This window comes from Hemibagrus wyckioides, linkage group LG10 (genome assembly GCF_019097595.1).
Source record: "Hemibagrus wyckioides isolate EC202008001 linkage group LG10, SWU_Hwy_1.0, whole genome shotgun sequence".
Classification (NCBI taxonomy): domain Eukaryota; kingdom Metazoa; phylum Chordata; class Actinopteri; order Siluriformes; family Bagridae; genus Hemibagrus; species Hemibagrus wyckioides.
The window spans coordinates 13,692,066-13,717,246 of NC_080719.1; the positions used below are offsets into that span (position 1 = coordinate 13,692,066).

Consider the following 25,181-nt stretch of genomic DNA (forward strand, 5'->3'; position numbering starts at 1 on the left):
CTTCATAATGGCTCTAATCTGAGGTGCTGTTAATTGGTGATTTCTGAGGCTGGTCACTCTAAATGAACTTCTCCTCTGCAGCAGAGGTCAGTTTTGGTCTTGCTTTACTGGGATGGTCTTCATGTGAGCCAGTTTCATCATGGTGCTTGATGGGTTTTGTAAATGCACTTGACAATACTGTTCTTGCAAGAACTATTCCAGAACACCTGACCTTCGTGTCTTAAAATAACAACTGACTGTTTTTTGTTGTCATTACATATTACTTAAGTCCATGTGTGTTATTTCATAGTTTTGAAATCTCCAGTATTGTTCTAGAATGTAGAAAATAAATCCCTAAACAAAAAACATTGAATTAAAAGGTGTGTCCAAACTTCTGACTGGTAGTGTATAATTTATTCAATAAATAACATTGGTCCAGTGTCAGTGCTTTGGAGCAGTCTTAAAGGGAAAAGCCTTAAAGGGACAGACAAATCTGTACTTTTTTTAATTCTAGGGAACATGACAAGTGTTTATTAAAAGAAAAACGAGAGACAACTCTTTATAGCTGCTATAATATAAGTGATTACAGAAACTTGTTTCGTGGACACTCCATAAAAGTGCTTTGTATTGTCCTGTAACAGTACACCTGTTTTATCCCTTATATATTAAACCTAAATAACTTTCATAACTATAAATCATATTCTGCGCTTTATTATGAACGCAGCATAGCCAACCCATTTGCTCGTTAATTTAAATAAAAGGTTTCCTGTAAATAAAAGGGTTCGGCAAGTATCGTGACGTGAAAATGTAATATCGGTCCGCGCCTGGTGTGCGTCCACATGCACATGCACACTACGTTCCTGTTCACCACACACTCCCGGAAGCGGTGAGGACTGCATGATTTCCTGTCTGCTGCCTGCCGCTCGATGGGGAGGAGGGAGAGAAGGCACAGGAGCTGACTTCAAAGCTTCGAGTAGAGAGGTGTGTGTGTGTGCGTATGCGCACGCGTGTGTGTATTTATAGACGATGGCAGCGATGGAGCAGGGAGCAGAATACGAGAGGGGGGTTTTGCCCTCGCTGCGCTCCTTACAGCCTCGTTGGGATGAGAATAAAAATATCAGTCACAAGCAGCCGTTCAGTCGGATGAATCGAGAAGCATCTAAACAATAAACAGACCATAAAGAAACTAAATAACCGAGGTTGGCGGTTCATTCAAGACAAAAATAAGCCAGTAAAAAAGCTTTCTTGGAAATAAAAACGAGGAAATATGCACCGTGGGATTTATAAATCCATTTATGGGGAATGCATCTCTTGGACTGAATTTGACTAGCAAGGAATAAAGCACTTGGGGGGGGGGGGGTGCTGTTACAGGAAAATAATCCACAACAGCATAGTGAGATGAAGCCGAGGTGCTGTTACCACCCGGAAGGTGATTATTTTCCTGTAACAGCCAGGCCTGAAGCGTCCTTTATTCCGCTTATACCACAGCAATCTGCCAATGCTTCTAAATCTTAGTTTAGAAATAAACACCACGTCTTGATTTCTATCCGTTTCTAGTTACATTTAATGCTGTGGACCCAAACCTATGCATTTTATCGTGTTACCCAGAAACTAGGTATATTTAACAATAATAACACAAACCTACTAATAAACTCACAGCCCAAGCACACAAATATATAATAGCATGTGAAGAAATTATAAAGTAATTAGCGCAGGGTGAAGTAGCACTGTAGTGCTGTAGTGTGTGTGTGTGTGTGTTTTAGTGTGTTTTTTGTTGTAGGCTCTACGTTAACTCTCAAGCCATGTCGCTGTGCTCTCTGCACTTACACACACCTATTAAAAATGTATGAGACATACCAGCTGTGTGTGTAAAACCTCTTCACATGTTGGCTGAAAAGGATTAAACTGGCAGCTCAGACCCGAGGACACCGGTGCTAAACTGCTGATTCTGATGAAACTTAAAAAAAAAAGAGAGAGAGAGAGAGAGAGATTTTGTGTCTCAATACATTGTTCAAGACTTCCTCCTAATTTGCTCCAATTTTCATTTGGATTAATCCAGTAACTTTGCTTTGCCCAGGCTGGATGATTCTACTGATGAATAGAGATTAAGAGTCAGCTGTGCAACTTATTCCCCGCTCGTTCATCTGTCATTAATCAGATTATCACCACCACCACGGCAGAATTAGACTAGATTAGTCTACCCATTACGTTAAATATTAGTCATATCTATAAAGTCCCCAAGGAATGGCTAGTGAGCAATGATTTGTTTCTGCATGTTGATGTATTTCCTTTTGAAACAGGAAGTGATGAGGATCGTTCTGTATGGTGGAGGATCTCTCACTGCCGTTAAAGAGGACGATATCCTAGCAGAAACGATGTTGTGTGCTTTTGTAGTTATGCCGTTATCATGGTGAAACGGTGAAAGAGCACCTCTTAAAGGCATGGCGTGTGCTAAATCTTCCAGTAACGGTAGCTTAGCCACTGCAGCGATTCCGCTACCACAGACACACAACTTGTGCTTTAGCCGATGATGACATCAGTAGTTTCCACAACACACGTGTGTCAAGAGTGGGAGAGGAACATTGTGGGACACAAAAGAGGTGAGATGTCTTACTGCACATAATAACACCAAAATAATAATAATAATAATAATAATAATAATAATAATGAATTAATACATCTATAGCGAGCCATGTTGTGTTCTCCATGCACATTTATGATGATGCAAGATGAACACAAATTCCCCAGAGTTTGATAGAATCAAGTGAAACTAGAGCACCGCTGTGGGGGCGCTGGGAACAATCACGTATATTCGGACCACAGCAAATGAGTCTGGTGTGAAAGCCACCTGAATGCTCACTAATGCCCTAATTACAGCGACATAAATCAAATCTTTACTTTCCTGATACAGAACCAGTTCAGTTCAAAACGCTCTGCTATATCAGGCTTCTTACCATCCCCAAATAACCTTAAAGCATTCAACTAATTTGACATCTAGCTGTAATAAACTTTCCTTTTTTAGTGGAAATGCTAAAAAAGGAGGCTGAATGTTTTTGATCATCGATGAAATGTTAAAGTTGACAAAGTAGGTCTTCGGGATGTTGTGAATCTTAGCATGCAAATGAGCTTGTTAGCAAGAAAATGACATAACCGATGTTGTTATCAGCTGTATATAAGCTGCCTGTTCAAAAGAAATAAGAGCATGACCAAAACACAATCACTAACGACGCCGCAACCACAAATTGGGCACCAACTGTCGGTTTTCATGCTCTTGTACTTGTGCTCGTGTGTTTTGTAACTGAGGAGCCACATGAGGAGAATTAGCGAGAAATTCACTCCTCAGGGAGCTGAGAGAGAGAGCGAGAGAGAGAGAGAGAGAGAGAGACAGGGTATCAGAACTTCACAGGGAGAAAAAACATTTGTTTGTCATAAATCATGCCTCTCTCTCTCTGAATGTGTGTGTGATAAGTCGCTTTAACTCCATCAAGCCGCTTCTATTGCGTGAGGCTCCACATGAGGACGGGAGTTGCTTTCATGTCTTTTAGGTGAGCAGCACTTCAGCGCTAATCGAATTTCTCTCGTGTTACTATTTTCCAACTTGAATGCCGTCCAAGAATGGCCACGCCGGAGGAATTCAAAGGCAAAATAAAGAGCCGCAAAAGATAGGGAAACCATGACAGGCAGGGCTGAGGGAAATCGATAGCTCTCCTTGAAAAAAAAAAAAAATCCACCAAAGGTGCAATTATGCTAAACGACTGTGGGCAAACACACAGCGGGTCTGCGTTTCCCGAGCACCGGAGCAAAACGGTCATCTTAGGATAAAAAAAGGATAAATCACTTTGAACCACTGTTTTAACCTACTTTCATTTCGACCCTGCTTTTATTTTCGGGTCCGTCTCATTTAGCCTCGGGTTACTGAAAGTTAAATTAAGCAAACATTCAACCTGGGCTTCAATAGTGTCTTTAACACACCTAATCGTTTAGAGCAAAAGCGTCAAGGTCACACTAAGTGACCGCTGCAGGAAAAGAGACTAAATAAACAGCTGGGAGAAAAGTCAGACAGATTTCCATAGTAAAATGCCACACCTCTGTCTCTGACCTGTAGACCGTTCTACCAGATCTTGTGACAAATTTGTGAGCATGTAAACGTCCCTTCTTGTAACACGATGCAGATGAATTCTTGATTCTGATTGGCCGGAAGGCGTTGCTTAATTCTCTGTAACAGTTTCTAAAGTTGGTCTAGTTTTTCTATAGTAACAGCTCCTTCACAGGAACTGGTGTATTGGATGCACAACAAAATCTCAGACCAATAATGAACTCCTTTACAAAAACGTGTTGTTTTTTTTCCCCACACAGAAAATAATTGTTGCTGTGGTCTGTTTTCTTTTAGGACATCGACTTTACTGTTATTGTAAAACACTAAACTTCAGGGTGGTTCCAGTTCTACTAGTTTTATTTCTTGTATAAGCTTGAATGAAGTTCTACATGTGAACGCTGTAATTCTACATGTGGTTTATTTTAAAGTAAATTTTTAAATATTTGATTAAAACAGCTTCACCTTCCTTTTTCCCCCAGTTAGAACACAACACTAGAAAATGCCCCAAAGTGTACTCTGATGTAACATAAATGATTAAATATCACTATCTGAGAATGCAACAGGGATTCGACCAAGATGACATATTTCAGCAGGAGTCAACATGGCGGTGCTGGATGTAGTGAAAACTGTAAAATGTGTTTGAGTTTTTTTCCCCTTGAGTCAATCCCAATCTCACTGCTGCTCAACACTGTCCTTTGGAAAATCCTACATCACTTCTACTGCCAGCAAGAAGTCAAAGGAAGTGGTCATGCTGATTCCTTGTTCGTAACGATTCCCGGGAAATGGGGAACCCAGCGCCGTGCTCACAGTGAGGGACGTCTTATCGTGAGCCTCATGATGACAGCCAGCATCAAAAGCTTGATTTAGGCGTGGAGGTGTAAGACGCGGCTTGAGGATGGGAACAAACTACAAACAGGTCAAAGCAAGCAGGATGGAGTGAGGCTGCTTTCAGGCAGAAGGCTTCAGGCTGTTTTCCCTTCAATTTATAAACACAGCATTGTACTATTTGGGCTTTTTTTTTTCTTGTACAAAAGTTTTCACTCTTGACGGAATCTCGTTTGGTTTGTTCCGTGTGCGTCCAGTCGGGGTTAAGTGAAAATTATACACTGTAAATGTAAGACGACGTATTTAGAGCAGACTAATTACATACATTTGCAGCGGCACTTCACTCTCTGCTGTGTGCTTCTTTTCACTCTGAGTACAGCGCTGAGATTTTCCGAAACTTTTTTTTACATTTATTTTTAAGCAGAACTGTATTAAGTAGTTCTGCATTATTACTCATATCAGATGTCAGAAGTGTCTAAAAGACAGCAGTGTGCAGTTCATTAGGAAGTTTCATGGAGATAAATGTCTGAAAATCAGTAAATTACCACAGTTACAGGAGGCAAACAAATTCAGTGAAAGATAAATTATAAAAATTAATAAGAAAATGATTTTTGGGTTAAATAAACTTTGGGTTTAGTGTTTAAACTAAAAAAAAAAAACGTGTCAGCGCAGAGGCCACACCTCCTTCATTGAGACTGATGGGCAGAGAAGCCACACCTCACACTGACAGAGGCCACACCCCATTCAGTGGGACTGACAGAAGCCACGCCCCCTGCATCTTATTAGCTGTATGATAAACAGTGTCGGGTGCATTGATCTGAAAGAGGAAATCATTACACTCCTAATACACACTGCTATCTTCATGACACTGCTGCCTAAAGTTTTGTGGTCTGAAAGCACTTGTGGCGAACAGTCATTAGTGTCTCTCAGTATTTCTTCTCTCTCTTCCACTTCACTTCACTAGTCAGAACTGAAAGTGTCTTTTTGCCCTCCATATCTTATGTAACACACACACACACACACACAGTGGTTTCTTTGTTCTGCACCTCCATATACTTCCTCTGATGAATCAGCTTGATGCTTTAATTTTAAAAGGTAATGAATAAATTTTGATTATAAATTGATTATTATTAAAAAAGATCCTTTTTTATCATTGTCAAACATCACGTTTAACAATTCTGAATAAACATTTAACAATTCTGAATAAACGTTTAACAATTCTGAATAAACGTTTGAATCATATGAATTATTATTCATATAATCATATTCAGTAGATTCAGTGGTATAATATCCAGATTGTTCATATATGAATTACACTGAATCATAGCAGATTCAGTCATATTGCAAAATACCAGATCGTATTGTAAGAAGCCTGAGCTTCACATCCTTACTACATAATGTTATACCTAACCTTAACTCTTAAACCTTGGGCTTCTTTAAATAAAACCTTCATAAAATCTTGTAACGAAAATATACATTATAATACAGTGATGAGCCAAATGTCCTTACAGGGTCACAACTGTCATTAAAACATTTACATTCTTTCTGGTATCTTATTCTGGCCATGAGTAAGAGCATGTTCAACATGCCGTTTTCACACACACACACACACACACACACACACCAAATACACACTGTCCTGTAATTGGGTCAAGTGCAAGCAATCACTTATGCTAATGACAACACAAACCCAGATGAAGTGAGCTCATTGTCTCCCAACAATGACACTGGCTATTTTAGAAAGCAGACATTGCAGGACGAGGGGAAACGGCTGTGTGTGTGTGTGTGTGTGTGTATGATTTTATGGGGGCTTTATTAAAACAGGAGCACATATCAATTTTGACACTTTGGGCTCAAAAAGATCTTTAAGGTTAGGAATAGGCACAACATTTTTTTGTAACAGTAACACACAACACTATGGAAATGCCTCACAATGATAGTAATAAACGACTGTGTCCGTGTGTGTGTCTGTGTGTGTGCTCATGATAAAGCACGACCACACAGGTCCCAAAACACTTCACCATTAAGCATCGTTTGAGCCACTCGACTGAAGGCTCTCCTGGTGTTAGGCTTTATTTAGCGTGCCGAGCCCGGCGCTGCTTTTAGACGCTCTATAATTAAGAGGAGAGAGGGGAACTGGGCACTGACGGAAAAGCGATAACAGGAAGGACATCTATACGGGCACCGCGTGTGTACTCTTCTCTCCTGCTACAGTGTGGATGTGTGAGCTGAGAGCTCCCTCAGGGTTTTTACAGGACGAATGAAACACACTGCAACTTTTTTAAAGACAAACTGCAGGTCCATTCCAGTAGAAAGTGTTCAGACGTATTAGTGAGCTACTAATAACTAACCATAACATATGGTAAGTAGCTAGCATTAGCTTTCTGATCACCGTGCTGCTGAATTCTCATTTCCGACTGGTCAGGAGATGACGGCTCTGACAGTTGCTCTGACTGTAAACACAGGGTTATTTTAATGCAATATTGTTGCTATAGCAACAGCTCATTCACGGGGTATGAATAAAACACTTCACGGCATGCAGTTATAGGAAAATAATCAACGACAGATGGTTAATGTTATGGCTCTAGAACAGTTTTACACCTATGTCCTTTATTCCTTACTCACAATTATTCCTTAGCCACAATACACTTTATAACACATTAATAATGCATGATTATTCGCTCAGTGGTTAAGTTGTTGAACTAATGATAGGAAGGTTGCGAGTTTCGATCCCAGGTCCACCAAGCTACTGCTGCTAGACCCTTGAGAATGAATCACTCTGGATAAGGGCGTCTGCCCAAACGCCGTAAAAGAAATGAATGAGTAGATCTCATATGTTACAAATTATATACCGTGTATACATCATTATCCAGCTGTAACATACACACTATGCCTATACCCTTCAGAAATAATGAAAATCAGCCCCCCCCACCCCCCCATAGTTCAACCACACATATGTGCACACCCAAACTTTAATCGCAGTTCAACCCTGGGGGGAAAACACACGGACCTCCCAAGCAACACGGCGGTAACAAAGCGAGTTGTTCACCCACGTGAGATATAAAAACATACAGAACAAAAAGAAGTGGAACACTGATCTGATGGAGGCTTCCAGACTCCAGCGTCATTGTGGTGGTCCTCCCCCTCTCCTTTCTTACATACCACTCTACACTGAAGCCTGTGCTTAATTCAGGCTTAGTGAAGCAAGCAGCATCATCCAGCTCCTCTGTGTGTGTGTGTGTGTGTTTCTCATATCTTCACTTCTCATTCTTATGCGAGTTCACATGTGCATGTGCACGTGTGTCTGAGCGAGTTTCACGCACGTGAGCGTATCTGGAACGCCGGAGAAATCAATATCATGACGCCGTCATCTTTCAAAGAAAAAGACAAAGCGCAGACAACTAACCGCTTATTTCAGGCGAGTGTGTGAAGCCTGCAGATTTGATCTTGCTGCATTGTGAAAACGGTTTGGAAGTGCTTGTCTGAGGAAATCTCCGTCATCGTTAGGGCTTTGTGAAACCACCTACGAAAGCCGAATCCCTGGAGTTCGTGGCGCACTCAACCATGTAGTCCTCTCTGATAGTCAGCATTAATGATTAAAAATCACTGCTCATGGACACCGAGCCAAGAATGTGAAGAATGGACTAGTGTTCCTGAGAATGATGTTCATGCCAAGAATGGAGTAAGGAGAATGCATCTGTCAGACTCTGAGATGTACTAAAGACTTAGAGTGATTAAAGCTACAGTGTAAGCATGTCCCTCACATGTCCCTTGCATTTCCTTTACATTTCTTTGTATTTCCCTCACATTTATTTGTATGTCTCTCACATTCCTTTGCATTTCCCTCACATGTCCCTCACATTTCCTTGCATTTCCCTCACATTTCCTTGCATTTCCCTCACATGTCCCTTGCATTTCCTTAGCATTTCCCTCTCATTTCTATTACATTTCCTTTGCATATCTCCCACAATTCCCTTTAATTCCTTCATATCTCCCTCACATTTAAGTGATTAAAGCTACAGTATAATGTCCATCACATGTCCCTTGCATTTCCTTTACATTTCCCTCTCATTTCTTTTGCATTTCAGTCATATTTCCTTTGCATTTCTTTGAATTTCCCTCACATGTATCTTGCATTTCCTTCACATTTCTTTGTATTTCCCTCATATTTCCTTTGCATTTCCCTCATATTTCCTTTGCATTTTCCTCACATTTCTTTGTATTTCTCTCACATTTCTTAGCATGTCCCTCACATTTCTTAGCATGTCCCTCACATTTCTTAGCATGTCCCTCACATTTCTTTGCATTACCCTCACATTTCTTTGAATTTCTCTCATATGTCTCTTGCATTTCCTTTGCATTTCCCTCATATTTCCTTTGCATTTTCCTTTGCATTTCCCTCACATTTCTTTGTATTTCCCTCACATTTCTTTGTATTTCTCTCACATTTCTTTCATATTTCTCTGCATTTCCCTCACATTTCTTTGCATTTCCCTCACATTTCTTTGCATTTCCCTCACATGTCTTTTATATTTCTTTGCATGTCCCTCACATTTCTTTGCATTTCCCTCACATTTCTTTCATATTTCTTTGCATGTCCCTCACATTTCTTTGCATTTCCCTCACATTTCTTTCATATTTCTTTGCATGTCCCTCACATTTCTTTGCATTTCCCTCACATTTCTTTCATATTTCTTTGCATGTCCCTCACATTTCTTTGCATTTCCCTCACGTCTTTCATATTTCTTTGCATGTCCCTCACATTTCTTTGCATTTCCCTCACATTTCTTTCATATTTCTTTGCATGTCCCTCACATTTCTTTGCATTTCCCTCACGTCTTTCATATTTCTTTGCATGTCCCTCACATTTCTTTCATATTTCTTTGCATGTCCCTCACATTTCTTTGAATTTCCCTCACATGTCCCTTGCATTTCCTTGACATTTCCCTCATATTTCTTTGCATTTCCTTCACATTTCCTTTGCATTCCCTCACATTTCTATTACATTTCATTTGCATATCTCCCACAATTCCCTTTAAATTCCTTCATATCTCCCTCACATTTTTCTCGCATTTTTCTTTCCCTGAGACTCACAAACTTTCTATCCCTGCCTTTTATACTTAATACCTCAATATTGGAATTGAATTCCACTGGGGGAAGATGACGCCAATCTACACGAGAATGCAAAAAGTAATATTTGTAGACCTTTAATGCTGACATATCAATGATATAGACTAGGCTAAGACGATGAAACTATGCAGTTTTTTAGTGCTAATTAAGAGTCTTCATCAATCTGTGCAAGATTAAAGACTTTTTCAGAGCCAAAACTATCAGTCATATAAACGAAGTGATTTTGAGAAGTGCAAACTGACTGAATGTGCACGTTCTAAGGTCATAGTGTAGTGCCACGTAATCCACAAGATCTAGCTTGGGGCAAAACAACTCCCACTTCAAACGCTCTTAACTGAGTCATATGCACCTCAAGAACACAGCTAGTTTTTGACCTTAAGCTCCTGGAGCAGCGCTGCCAAATCCAACAACTGCCTCGCACTTTCTTCCACCTCCTACTCAATGCTTTAAGATTCAGATATCCTTAACAGCCAAAAAAAGAGAAAAAGTAAAAGAAAAACCCCCATCACTGTGTTACTCCTTTATCTGTCTCTTCTTGGTTTAGAGACGTTTTTGTTAACGATGCGCACACAACACAGGAATAGGATGATTTACAGCGGCACTTCTTTGGCATGCTGATCTGGCTCTTTTGCTTAAAAAGGACTTATTGCTCTAGTGTGTGTGTGTGTGTGTGTGTTCCTTTTTAACTGTCATATGTCTTCATACCAGCCTGTGCCAAAATGCTCAAATTCATAATGCACACATACACAACACTGTAGACACGTGCAGACATGGCCTTGGGCATTATGGGTCTCCGATTAATCAGGCCATCTTTATCTTTATGCTAATGCTACGCTGATCACCTCAATCTCCCTGCTGTCTCCCCACACACAGTTAGTACCTATTTTCCCTCCACCAGACTGCCATTAGCATTCATTCCTCGCTCCCGTGCCAGATGGATAGCTTCTTTCCGAGTTCTTTTCAGCTCGTGAGGGAGACCTCGCCCCACCGAAGGAGACCATATGAGCAGACGTCTCACCCTCACCACCTCTCTCAGACCCTGCGTTCCCGTTTTATCGGCTTAACCTGTGTCCCCTGAGCACACTGTGATGATCCTCTCTGCAGTCGATACCTCCCTGATTGCTGACGTTCTCACTCTTCTTCACTATGCTCACAATAACATTCAGTCTGGACCAGGGAAAACATTGGAACTTTCACTTGCCTGGGCAGTTAACTAATAGGTTTATGATTTGTTCACCACATTATCTGGAGATACACGTCTTAAGCAACAAGGAGAAGGACTCTTCTACCTCCACAGGACTTTGCATATTGTATATTCTAGTGTTTCTTTTTATGTCCTTAACTTATTTGTTAGGCTGCTGGAGGATTCACAGAGTAAGAATTCCAATGTATGGTGTAACACATTGTTTGCTGTACATATGACAATAAACACTTGAATCTTGAATCTTACCTTCCCCAATGAATGTGAGTACTCATTTAGGTATTTTTCAATTAGTCTGTAAGAAAGGAACATAACTAGCTTACTAAGCTCAAGTATGCAAACCTAGATACATAGGTCTCGGGACAACCACATGAGACTGATATTGAAGCTTTCATGGTTTGGTCAACAACACGATAATCTAATCACAGCTCGCTTCTTAAAATGTATCTGCCTCGTAAGGACTGATATGTCCCCGAGCTTTAAGGAAACGCAGCAGGAGCTGATCAGGAAAAGCTGAAAAGGTGTCGTTAGGATTTGTAAGTGGGGATTTATCAAGGGGGAGCGGCCGGCTCATCCCCTACAAATCCCCACTTTCGTAGCAAAAGCCAAAACGTGGCTTCACGCCTCACTTCCCATCTTCCCCCATTACCAAAGAGCAAAAAATAATGAGAAAAAAAACTGCTGGAGGCAGATGAAAAACAAAACCTGCTCTTTCAGAGTAAATCGATAAATAAGGTGCGACTGTCGTAATCTCCGCCACGGCGAATCTCACGGGTTGCTGCGCTGCCGCTTTTTCCCAAGGCGCCATCACTTTTAAGCAGGATTATCTCCACTGACACTGAGAGTTCATTTGTTTATTCAGATGCATTTCACTTTTTCCAATTACGCTGAACTGCACGAGAGATTCGGAGGCACCTTTACAGAAAAGGAGATGGGGAGGGGAAAAAAATGAGACCGGAGGCTATATTATAAAAGGGGGGTGGTTGAGTCTGGACATGTTGCTGGCAGACTGAGCAGGCAGCAGTCGAGCTCTTTTTTTTTCTGTGGTTTATCACACACCCATCTGAGCATCAGAGCATGAAGGGAATCAAAACAGATGACGTTTTCTGTGTAATTTATCAAGAAAATCCCCTTAATAAGCTTTAAGGATATTTGCAATACCAAAACTGCTGCTTTGTGGAGGTCTCACAGTCTGTGTAAAGTTGCGTAATAAATGCTCTCTCTGTCTGAGTTCAGAGAAAGGAGTGTGATTCGTTACTAGATATAAAACCTGCTCACGTCCTTGCTTACGATCTTTCCAAACAATTGATTTAGAGTCGCTGTTGCATCCTGATTCTGGTGTCAAGAATGCTTCACGGTTTTAGACTGAACAATTTCAAATGTCTTTTAATGTTATTATTATGAAATTTGTGATATAATTGTAGCTTAAAGGCTGGAAAGCATTAATTACCTGCAACTTCCAGAGTAAAGCATACATTCTAAAGGTACAAAGCACGAGAACTTGGGCCTTGATGTCCCAAGCTTAGTAACGAGCCAATGTACAGTTTGGTACCTGAATTTCTTGGAAAGTGAGAGGGAGCTGTGATTTCCACTGAAACACAGGTCTTTATTTCCAAAACTGGGCCTATAATAATGAGAGAGCTCTCCAGCAGAGCTTAATCACACGGTGACAACCATGCTAGTTAGAGGCTGCTGAGCTCGCTGCTTCTCCACCCGAATCTTTTTGTCGTTCCTAATTAAGCAAACACGGCTTTCATTAACAGGCAGATATTTGGTCTAATGTTTAACCCCATCTAGGTTTGACGGATGTTCAGCTGGCCTCCCTCCCCTCCCGCCTCTACCAGGCTCCCAGAGGCCATGTTTTCATACTCGCATTACAAACAATTACACACATCTCTCTGGTTCCCCATTGGTGCCGCTGTTCCACCAGCCCCCACACCGTCAGCTGGGAGGCCACACCCACTCCCAACAGATGTCCTCAGATTTGAGTGAAATGACAACAAAAGCCCTTGAAAAAAACCTCCCAGGCTACCCATCATGCCCCAACCCCCAAGGCTTCATACAAAAGCCAGAGGATTAGCCGCTTTTAGCACATGAAAAAGGCACCCCCCCCACACCACCACCACTCCTTCAGATTCATGTTTGGCAGCGATGGAGTGACTGTACCCTTCTTTCTCCTCTTCAATCACCCCAGACAAAGCCCTGTTGCCCCCAGGCTCACATCCAAGCCAAGCGAATGCAACGACAGCTTTAGCAAGCTTAGTCCAGCTCAAATTGTGTCCCTATTAATGCTCTCGGCTTAAAACAACACTGGTAAAGTCTGGGTGACACAAAGGCAGGACTGACAAGTCATAAATGTTTTGCAAAGACACCATTATTACACATTATTATTTCTATAATTACTGTTACCCTTAATATTCATAAATAATCTGTCTTAATGGTTACTTTATCTTGTAAACGCAGGACTCAATTTGTTGGTTATTTACTCCTTAAATCCTTAAACAGGCTGCTCTGTAGTTGATGCACTGCTCTAACTAGTCATTAAGATCTACTCACAAGCTCTGGGACTCAGACGGCACCTCCACATGGAATATAAACCATCCGCTCTCACCCAAAGTGGAGAATAAATGGGCCATTCGCATATGGCCCCCATGACCTCCAGCTGTGAAGAATGGACTTGCTCTGAGAAGCTCCTGAGCCTCATAACTCAGGCTCCATCAGCTCAGGCGTGCCAGCTGGCCATCATGTTTAAAACGCTAAACATAGGCCAAGTGGAAAAAAGAAAATCACATGTGCACAGGACAACCTGCTCCCTTGCCCCTGACATGTGTTAATCAGGAGACACCATGGAATGGTACGAGCAAAAAAAATGGTGTCTCGGGAGGGAGGGAGGGAGACAGAGGGTGTGTGAAGGTCTGCTGGATCAAGACGCATTATCACAACCATCTAGCGTAGCTGTCTGAAATCCAAAGTGTCTGTTCAATCCGAGACCCTTTCGCTTTGTGGAGGTGAATGCTACGTCACAGCTTTATCAGCTGGCCTCAGGACTGGACCACATCAGCCAGTCACTCCACATCCACGTCCACACGCAGGCAAGCGGCGAAAGAGGAGGATGAAATTAAACTAGTGGGATCAATCCTTTCGCCTGCGATGACTCCTGTAGCTCTGCTCCTTATCTTTTCAGAGCCGCTAACCCGCCGTTTCTTCTGTACAAGAGGCCAGCGAGTAAATACAATTTCTGTTCCCTTCTCAGAGATTATTTTTTTCCTCTCTTTTTCAACATGGCCTGCTTCAGGAGATACCAGGCTTTCAAATCGTCTGTCGTTTGCAGATGTTTATACAGACACCAGCGCTAACAACAGTTCACTGACCACTCGCCTGCAGCAATAAAATTAAAGGTTAAAAGGCTCTGATCTGGAGAACAGCATGCTTTATTTCTCATTCTTAGAAAAGAATACAATCAGGAACAAACCTCAGACACTCACTCAGCATATTAAATGGATATTTTACATGCTCCTAAACTGAGGATCAAACAGAAGCTAACAAATAGATTGATTCCATAGGGCTGTTGAATTTTTACTACTTATTCATGTGAAAAGAGGAAACAGAGAGAGGTTGGTGGGAGAACAACAGTTTATATCTACTGTAACATAAGTGAAAACAGGAACCAACTTGTTTTGTGGACGATGCACAACATTAAATCTTATTATAAGTGCATAATAAGTATTATTATGTGCAGTTCTTTAATAAATAAAACATTGTTAGAATGGAAACTGTGGTGTAAGTAAAACAAAACACTTGTAATTGGAAAACATACACTTTGGGTGGTCAGATTAAATGTTTCATTACACCAGCCAGTTGTTGGCTTGGTTGTATTTATAGCAGCACACCCTATAGTGTTTTGTTCAAGTGTTTTCATGATATCATGGCCGGATAATCTATGATCTTGGTTCATAATATTATCACGATACCATATCAGCAGGATTGCCTGCTACAAGAAGAATGCATGCAACCTTGTAGAGCAAGACCAAACAAAATATGGAAGATATTTTGAAGAAAGCATCAACAGGAGCAGCTGAACAGATTTCAGGTACTTGAATGGTATGATGGCATTTTAGAACAAGCTCTTCATAGCTTCAACCAACTGAACCTTTGTCCTTGGAGGTGTAATGCAGTTACCCAGCCCAAATGGACACGAGCAAATGGAAGCCGTAGATCCATTAGCTCGGCAGGCTGCAGGCGGAGGAGGGCCGATTTCAAAGACACAGCGCTTGTTCTTTTATTACCGCCAGACAAATTGCACCCACCCAGCTCTGAAGAGCACCGATTTAGCACTCAGGACAAATTAAGAGGAATAAACACAATTAGCTGGCAGCGCAGATGCACTCGCATACATGCCTCTCTCCTTTTGCCTCTCCGCCTCTATCACACGTTTCCCCTTTCCTTCTCTCTGTGTGTTGGTGTTACAAGGCGCTCTGGTGCAGCTGCCATTAATGTTTCTGCCACTCAAGACAAACGCTGGTAATTGCAGATCTCTCACTGGTGCACAAAGAACGCTCATTTTATCCATGAATGCAAGTGAGCTGCCTGGCACACGGCCTTCTTAGGATAACCACTCTGAAGGGTTTGAGTCTTTTCAACCTCGGTAATTGTTTGTTTTGATCGTAGAGCGTGTTTTCCTTCATTACTGCTTCCGAGCGCTATGCCTGACCAAAGCTGGTCCATTCTGAATTAAGTGCATTGACGGGAGTCTAGAGGACATCCTGCTGGCGTCCTGACAAAAAACAGCTCTTCTTTTGATTAGTCTAATTAGTTGATGTCCATCAGTGGATCACGGCAGGTATCACAGTCACCGGGATGAGTAGGCAGATCAGAGGCATGATGTGATCAAAGCATGATGGAAGCAAACTTCTCACAGGATCAACATGGGCATAGCAATTATCAACAAAATATTACAGTTTTATATCAGCACCTGTTTATTAGTTCTGAGTTAGTGGGAAAGCTCTCACACAAGTTAAGTTAAGTTGCCTTTATTTGTCACATATACATTACTGCACAGTGAAATTCTTCCTTCACATACCCCATCCTTGGGGGTTGGGGTCAGAGCGCAGGGTCAGCCATGATACAGTGCCCCTGGAGCAGGGTGGGTTAAGGGCCTTGCTCAAGGGCCCCAACAGTGGCAGCTTGGCGGTGCTGGGGCTTGAACCCCGATCTTCCGGTCAATGACCCAGAGGCTTAAACACTTGAGCTTCCGACCCTACACTAAGCTGTGTTTACTATCCAACAAGTAAATGAAGTTCGACAAGAATGAATTTACAATAAATAAATTTATGTTTTACATGCTAGACCTTGTACAAGCTTCTCTGGCAGATCAGCAAAGCAACCTAACTGCACTAACTAAAGTCTCCATACAAGATACAAGAATTTGATGAACATATTCTTTAAAAATGTATGATTGACAGACGAAAACACTAACGCCGATAAATATAGCGTAACAGAAGAAAACGATAAAATACAACTTTCAAATAAAATACACCCACTAAGTGCTTTCAGTGAAACCTTTGTAAAAGAAAAAAGTAAATAAAAATCAAACCATAACATTCAGACGACATGAATAAAAGGATCTTGTTTCTCACAAAGCAGAATTTCACACTAGAAATCAAAAAGGTTTGTTTAGCAAGATTTCCATGCATCTTTTTTTTCCCCTTAGTCCAGTTAAAAAAATACCACATTAGGGCTACCTTCAATCATGATTTGGGTTTTATTTTAATGTGGATGAAGAGGATTTCAGCTTTAATCCATCCAGTTCATACACCGTCCTTCTGCTGGGGTCAGGGTTTAGATGTGATTAACTTTTCACAATTATCAGTTACAGAATAAACAGCATACTACATTTCTAGACCACGTTTATGACTTTTGTGTAAAACTAGCAACTGACTCATAATGACACTGGACAATAAAGGTACTAATGCTTAAAAAGTAAAAGGCTTTTTTTTTAAATAAGGGCCAAAGCTTATAAATTCGTCTTTTCTTTTATTACCTCAATTCTACCTGTATATGTAATAGCAAATTGTAAATTAACGTCATATGTATAAGCCATTTTTTTGGCCAAACATTTTTATTTATAAATGTACAATTCAAGAAAAAGCTATTTAGCTAATTGAGAAAAGAACGCTATGCATACTAACACACTAAACAGTGCGCATTGGCAGTGCTGCAGTACTGAACGCTACAGTGGAAATGCATACTGCTTAGTGTGGTAGTGCGCATGCTCACAGGTAGCCATGGCGACCGGCGAGCGGCGACCGTTGGCGACGTGCTATTTAAATCTACTATATAGTAAGCTAGTGTGGTATTTTTGGACGTTATACTTTCTACCCTTCTTCTGTCGAGGGAATGTTATACAGCTAAGATAACGCACTGATATTGTTAAAAAAAACTGCCATAACTTTGTAGTAAAGTATTTCTATAAAGAAGTAATATTAAAGATAACGGTTTAAAAAACTAAAAATAATAAAATAAAATAAAAGAGAGGTAACTAACGGGAAACATCACAATATAACATGATGCTGGAATATTACTGATCAGCATGGTAGAAGTTTATAAAAGACAGACCTGAATACTAAATAATTACTTTTTAATTGAATTAACAATAAACTCGCCGTTCGTTTTTGCTTCAATTTGAAATAAATAATGACTTTGCTCTGTTTTCCATTAAGCTCCATTTTCATTAAAGAAGGTCTTTCGTATGAGACATAAACGAATACGTGAATGCATCCAGCAGCCTACAAGTACAAGGTTTATTTTTTAAAGCCTAAGACAAAAACACATAATGATTTCTAAACACAACGCCGAACTCACCGAAGCGCAGTTTCTGACCCAATACAAATCTCCAGGTCAGTCCGGTCCAAACGGAGCATGCGGGATAAACTATTCCTTCGTGCTTAACGCGTTTAAGTTGCATCCATGAAAAAAAAGAGAGAGAGAGAAGAAGAAAAAAATCCACACGAAGCCCTGGATCCTCTAAAACTTTAGGTGGAAATGAGAAATCTCCGATCCGTCTCGGTGCCACATGCCTTTTAGTTCGGCACCATGGTCCGGTTTGTGCCTCGAGCTAAAGGCTGGAATGCACGTGCAGCGCAAAGTTTAAACCACGGATATTAAATTGTTTTCAGCTGTTGTTAGGTTCTGCTGTGTGTCCACGTCCGAGCACTTTTCTTCAGGTTGTGAATCCCGGCTGGGGGTGGAGAGAGAGAAAGAGAGAGAGGGAGAGGGGGGTCTCTGTTTCCCCCTTTTACCCCGGTTAAAAATCAGAAAAAGAGCCTCTGGGGCTTCGAGGGGAAACGACGACACCCAGCGGAACCAGTACAGATTTACAGCTATACATATATATACACACACACACACACACACACACACACACACATACTGGACCTTTCTCTGTCACTGGGGTAGTACATCTTTTAAGATGGGTTTGTGTTATCTTTTATCTGAACCGTGTTACTTTAAAACAAACCAATTAAAGGTAGCAGAGTCGTCCAATCATGTACCACGTTGCTGTTGTATATCTGTTTACAATTGCATTTTCTACCGTCTGTTTACATCTTCATTTGCATCTACTCACACATACTTTCTGTATCATCTGTTTACATTCTATGTATGTGTGAATGTGTGCACCGTTTAAATGAGAGAGCCAAGCACGATAATAAAGTATTCTATTCTATTCTATTCCATTCTATTCATATTACCATGTACACAAAATATGACCATAATACTACATTCACAAAGAAAATTATAGTTTATTACAGACATGACGAAAACACAGATTCCCAACCAAATCTGGACCTTGAAGTATTGTCATTCATCTTCAGCAGGACACCATGCTAATTTTCTTGTTAACCCAGTTCTTACATCAGTTCTATTATTTTAAATATGTGAGCTAGATACACCGATCAGGCATAACATTATGACCCCATGCCTAATATTGAGATGGTCCCCCCTTTTTACTGCCAAAACAGCCCTGACCCATCGGAGGCATGGACTTCACTAGATCTCTGAAAGTGTGCTGTGATATCTGGCACCAAGATGTTAGCAGCAGATCCTTTAAGTCCTGTAAGTTGCAACTTACACGATGTAAAGGATACTTTTGATAGATACTGACCACTGCAGACCGGGAACACCCCACAAGAGCTGCAGTTTTGGAAATGCTCTGATCCAGTCGTCTAGCCATCACAATTTGGACCTTGTCAAACTCGCTCAAATTCTTACACTTGCCCATTTTTCCTGCTTCGAACACATCAACTTTGAGGACAAAATGTTCACTTGTTGCCTAATATATCCCACCCACTAACAGGTGCCATGAAGAGGAGATCATCAGTGTTATTCACTTCACCTGGCAGTGGTGCCTGATTGGTGTATGTAGTGATGCTAGACCTGTTGTGTTTCCAAACATGCAGAACATTCAGAGGATGCTTGTTTTATTCAGTTCCACATGTGTGTCTGAACAAATGTCTCTGATGAAGTACACTAAATATTTTGTGCAATATCAAAAATGTCACCACCCTTACTGCTCTTTCATAAGACTAGGGCAGGCATGTTTGACTCCTGTTTGTATAATTATGTTTTTAACGGCACACTTTCAATCAGTTACTAGTCTAAAACTACGTTCTTCTTTTGACTGTTCCCATTAGCGGTTTGCCACAGCGGATCGTTGGTCCGCATACGTAATTTGGCCCTTCCTGACGGAGGTCTCCTATTTTATCCAGGCTTGGGACTGGCAATGTGAGTGTACTGGATTGTGCAACTCCACAGTCTAAATCCATGTATATAATTAAAATAGTTTGTGTTATATCTTGTAATACTTATTGCTAACAATATTTTTTTTTAAATATTGTTGTTGCTACTATTATTTCTGTTATATTACTGCTGTTATTGTTCAGAACCATACCACTGTTTTCATTAAATGGCTCTATACTTTTCTCTTTATCCTGAAGAGACTGGTCGGGCATCAGCTCTATTCAGCCTTGCACTACAATACAATCCCAAAATTTTAAATCAGTAAGCTGTTATTCAGTATGTGATTTATCTGTGGGTATGTATGCAGTTCAATACAAGTATATTTTATATTTGCTATCAGCATGTGTGGCCCCTTGTTTACTTACTTACGTTTGTCCACCCCTAGTGTAGTACTTCCTTTTGATAAAGTAGCTGTAGCACTTCCTTCTGATAAAGTAGCTGTAGCATAAATCTCTACAACATTACACTAGGTGTGTTACAGCTGTTACTAAATATATCATAGTTGCACAGTATTATGTTACTAACTAAATATACAAGAGCAGTGGTGAAAATGAAAGGAAAAAAAACTTCAGGAGAGGGTTGCAAAACTTTTGATGGGACTCAAAAAGTGCCAGAATTAAAAGCGCTGAGTTGAGCGGGAGCAAAACAACTTCATCCGAAAAGAAGCAAAATGGTAGACAGTTAAAGACGTGGAAAAAAGGAAAGTTTAAGGTAACAGCCTTGTGTCCTATCAAACACACTTTGAAGTTTCATGACGCCTCATTACATTATATTTGTATTATATTGAACACTGGGAGGTGTTATTATCTATACAAAGGATACTTTATTATTATCTCATTATTTTATTATATGGTTTCTAAGTGACAAGTTGCATTTTTTAATCTAATCACGAACAAGTGAATGTTTGTAGCTGCTCTAATGGACGTGATAACTTGATCCACATGTTATTCACATATTAGTATAAATGGATAAAAAGCATGTTTTGTTCTGTATATCTAAATTAAAAAGAGAGGCTAATAACAATAAACACTAATTTATTACAATTCTTAACCCTGCGAGCCACTAGATATTATCTCACATGTCGCCTTTAATGGTGCAGAAGTTTCGTAATAAATGTAGCACATTATTTAAAGATAATCTTTAAATAAAACCATGCAGTATTTATTTGAATGGTGTTTGGAATGCCAAGAATGCGTGCGTAAGTCTCTTAACAACAGTGAACCTTTTTCCTCACTGATCACACGTGTTTTGTACACCTTTTGTTCACTTCAGTCTCGTATCTACGCCCTGTTGAAGGTACATTAGCAGTGAAGCTACCATGTTAAAGGCACTATAAAGCTTGGCTGTAACAAAACCCTGTGCATGAACAAAACATTTAGAGAACATGTTTTTTACATGAAAGAATAGCCAGCTGTGTTTGTTTTTTGTTTTTTTTTTACATAGGATAACAAATAATAATAATAATGTGCAACAGAAAGGGGTTTCTTAATCCTTTTAGCAAACACAGACAATAGCACTGCATTGCATTGTGATAATGGTATGACTATGATATGAGAAGAATGAAATATCGCAGAGAGCCAAGGCAGGCGATCAATATTCCTCCAAGCACTGAATCAAAGCAGCGGGAGGCAGAGGGCAGTCAGATCTTCAAAGCTGTGAATGTGCGATGCTTGTAGTTATACCCTGAGGATGTTTGCTGGGTCAAGGAGGAAAAAAAACCAACACTGAAACATCAATGACAATTTCTTGGGGTTTATTTTGTGTTTTGGTTAGGTTTTTTTTTCAGGATTTGGGGATGGATGACATCATTTGCTGTTTGTAGTGTCTGAAAACATCAGACGGGACTCGGATAGAGACAGAACAGACTGTGGACATTGAAGGCGGATTATTGGCTGCCCTTCAATATGCTGAGCCTCAGATTTGTGCGTAGGGATTAAAATTCAGCGCAACAGCTGCAATGTTGTGTATAATGATATTTAACACACAAGACATTGATATCTTGGGCACTTTAAAATGTCAGGGCGCTCTACTTACTTTGGAAATGCTTTCTAACACGGGAAGGTAAACATGTGGTTAGTAATGAAAATGCTGTTGCTAGGCAACTGGGAAATTTGGAGGACCAGCTAATGAAATAAGAGGTAGCTACTGACTGAGGATACAGTGAAGGTACAGTGGCACAGGAAATGTGACACACGTAATAATAATAATAATAATAATAATAATAATAATTATTATTATTATTATTATAATCACAATGAACATAATGAAACTCTCTATGTGACTCAAAGCACAGGAAGCAAAATAAGTAACACAGTAAAAAGGAAAAATTAAAAAAAAGATTTAAAATGAAAAAGCAGGCTACTAGACAATTTTACAGGAATCATTTCAAAGAATAAGAATTTATATTATTATTATTATTATTATTATTATTATTATTATTATTATTATTATTATTATTATTATTAAATGCTACACTAAAATGATGAGTTCAAATGATTTTCCAAACCTCACAGCCCCCAAAATGCTATTTGTTATTTGCTGAAGCACGGGAATAAATCAGGAGGATCAGGTTGCTGGATGTGGCATCGTTCAAACAGAAGCCCTTGTTTAAAACCCCAGGTGATGCAGCGCCGGCGTAAAGGTAAAGGAGCTAATCAATACGATCGTCCTGTAAAAGTGCCACTGTGGTTTTCATGTTGATTTTCCCAGAGCCTCTTATTCACACCTGCCTGCTTTAATCAGGCGTATAAATCTACAGCTTTCCTCGACAGTGCTGTCCCCAGGTGTTGAGCTGAGCTTAGCGTGGTAAATTTCACCAGTGTGTTGGGAATGATAAAGGAGCACTTACTGCTCGACAAGGGCAATCCATAAGGGTGTAATGAGCCTTGTATACTCAGAGTCTGCCTTTTTTTGGGTGCTGCAAATGTGTTTATGTGTGTAGACAGGGGTTAAGATGAGCTAAAATGCAGATAGAGGCACACAAAAGGTAGTTATTTCTCTAGTACACATTCATTCACTGACCACTTTATTATTAACACCTGCACACCTGACCATTTACATGTAATGTGTTTCTATACCAACCTGTCCAGGGTGTACCCCTGCCTTTCGCCCTATGTGCACTGGGATAGGCTCCAGCAGACCCCCGTGACCCTAATTAGGAATACGCAGGTATAGACAATGGATGGATGGATGGATGGATGTTTCTAAACCTCCTCTTTCCTGCTCTGGTTAAGAGGAGGGGAAGTTGATGTGGTCTTCGGCTTCAAGATTTGACATGTTTCGCATCTTGAGATGCTTTTCTGCTCATCAGGATTGTAAAGAGTATTTATCTGAGTAATTGTCTGGCTGTTCTCCTTACTAATTGGCAAGGAGTTTCTGCCTATAGAACCTCTGCTCACTGGATGTTTTTTGTTCATACAAATCCATACAAAATACCAGGACATCAGCAGTTACTGAAATACTTAAAACAGCCCATCTGGCACCAACAATCCTGGCACATTCATGCCAAACTCACAGATATCACTGACACTTTTCCTCATTCTGATCTTTAATGTGAATATCACTGAAACTCTGAAATGAAGCTCTTGACCTCTATATCTGTATGGATTTATGAACTGCACTGCTGCTGCATAATTGCTTGATTGGATAATTGCATAAATGTACCATTAAGAACTCTCAATGAATAAAAGTATGATGTGCCATTTATTTATGAATGAATAATAGAAATCGTTTGAAAATCACTGTGACCTCAGGATGTGCTGATATTGAAAAAGAATCACCTTTGGAATGATATTTATATTATTTACACCACAATTTTGACTCTAATAATACCATGGACACCTACGTCAGGTATTGCTTTAGTCACAGCATTTTGGTACCTCAGTGGTTGAGGTTTTAACGACCTGAAGATTGCGAGTTTAAATCTAAAACCTGCCTATGAGTCACTTGTGTATTGCGTCAATACGCTATGCTTAGCTTGGATTCCGCCTCACTTAAGCTGCTTCGGATGAAAAAATGTGAAGCAAATATAAATATATACCTCTCTACTTCCTCGATATATATATTTTATCAGACTTGTTTACCACCCACAGAAAGAAGTCGATGATTGTGATCTGTGAGCTACAGGCTCACATCGCACCTCACCTCCTCATGCGCATCCCCTGCATTCCTATTTTCAGCTGTTAGCGTTTGGCTTTTCGCTAAGTTCACAGCTAATTCCTGATTGTATAACAGATTCAGGCATTTCAAGAAAAAAGTTGTGCTCTTTCGAAAGTTATTAAGTCAGGGCTGAACTCAGCGTGGGAACAGGACACAAGCAATTATAATTATAAAGCTAGTGATAGACAAAGCCTTCTAGCAAAGTGTTATTTTTTTTAATGTAAGACTGCTTCACACAAGCGTTTATGGATTTGTGTTTGGTAAACCGGTTGGCTTATTCAGCCTCTGAAATCTCTGGTTTTATGACTAAGTTGTAATCTATTAAAAGTGGTAGAGCTGAGTGGCACATTAAATCTGTACAATAGCCTTGTAGCTCAAAGGCAAAGCTAAGTTTCCAGAAAGATTGAGGTCAAGTGAGAAAAACAACTATGGAGCAATTAGTCAAATTAGTCATGTCAGTGAGCGATTATACAAAGAGATTTAAAATATACAGATAATGTTTCATTTCCAATATCCTGAACTAAAAATAATGTGTCTATTGTGTCTGTTGTTGCAACATTCACAGGCAAATTGCGCAAATTTAAGGCTACAGCAAAGACAAATACCCTACTCATCCCAAATAACAAATATAATCTAGAGGCAAGTTATGGTAGTTAGTTAGCCAATACTAGCTAGTAGCAGTAAGCAGTTATAAGTCTAAGCACCAGGTATAAGTCTATTACGAAAAGAGTGATAGTCGCCTAAAGGAGAAAATGTTAAACAAACACTCATGACTCTGCTACTACAGTGATAAATGTAAATTTAGATTTTCTCTAAGCCGATCATTGAGGAGGAATATAAGTACAGAATTTAATAACATTTTTTTCATTTCCTGGTCTTTCACTGCAGCAGTCGTTTTGTTTACCAGTTTCTCTCTGGATTCCCATTCACATCCTTTCATTTTCAAGGTTGAAAGCAGCGACTTTGGCTTTTGGAGCCGATGAATTGTGGGGCCTC

The 25,181-nt window shown here is 40.1% G+C and overlaps 1 protein-coding gene across 12 annotated transcripts in view; it reads right to left on the reverse strand.

The window, feature by feature from the left end:
- Positions 1 to 25,181, reverse strand: part of ptprsa (protein tyrosine phosphatase receptor type Sa) — a 214,242-nt gene that overhangs the window by 141,492 nt on the left and 47,569 nt on the right. Inside the window, exon 1 of one of the 12 annotated variants that reach the window (XM_058400385.1) lies at positions 18,093 to 18,478. The exons of 10 other annotated variants lie outside the window; for them this stretch is intronic. The gene's annotated coding sequence lies outside the window, so the exon portion shown is untranslated. Of the gene's footprint in view, positions 1 to 1,836; positions 1,937 to 18,092; positions 18,479 to 25,181 lie in introns of those variants that run through there. One more of the 12 variants, XM_058400386.1, reaches the window with a different exon arrangement.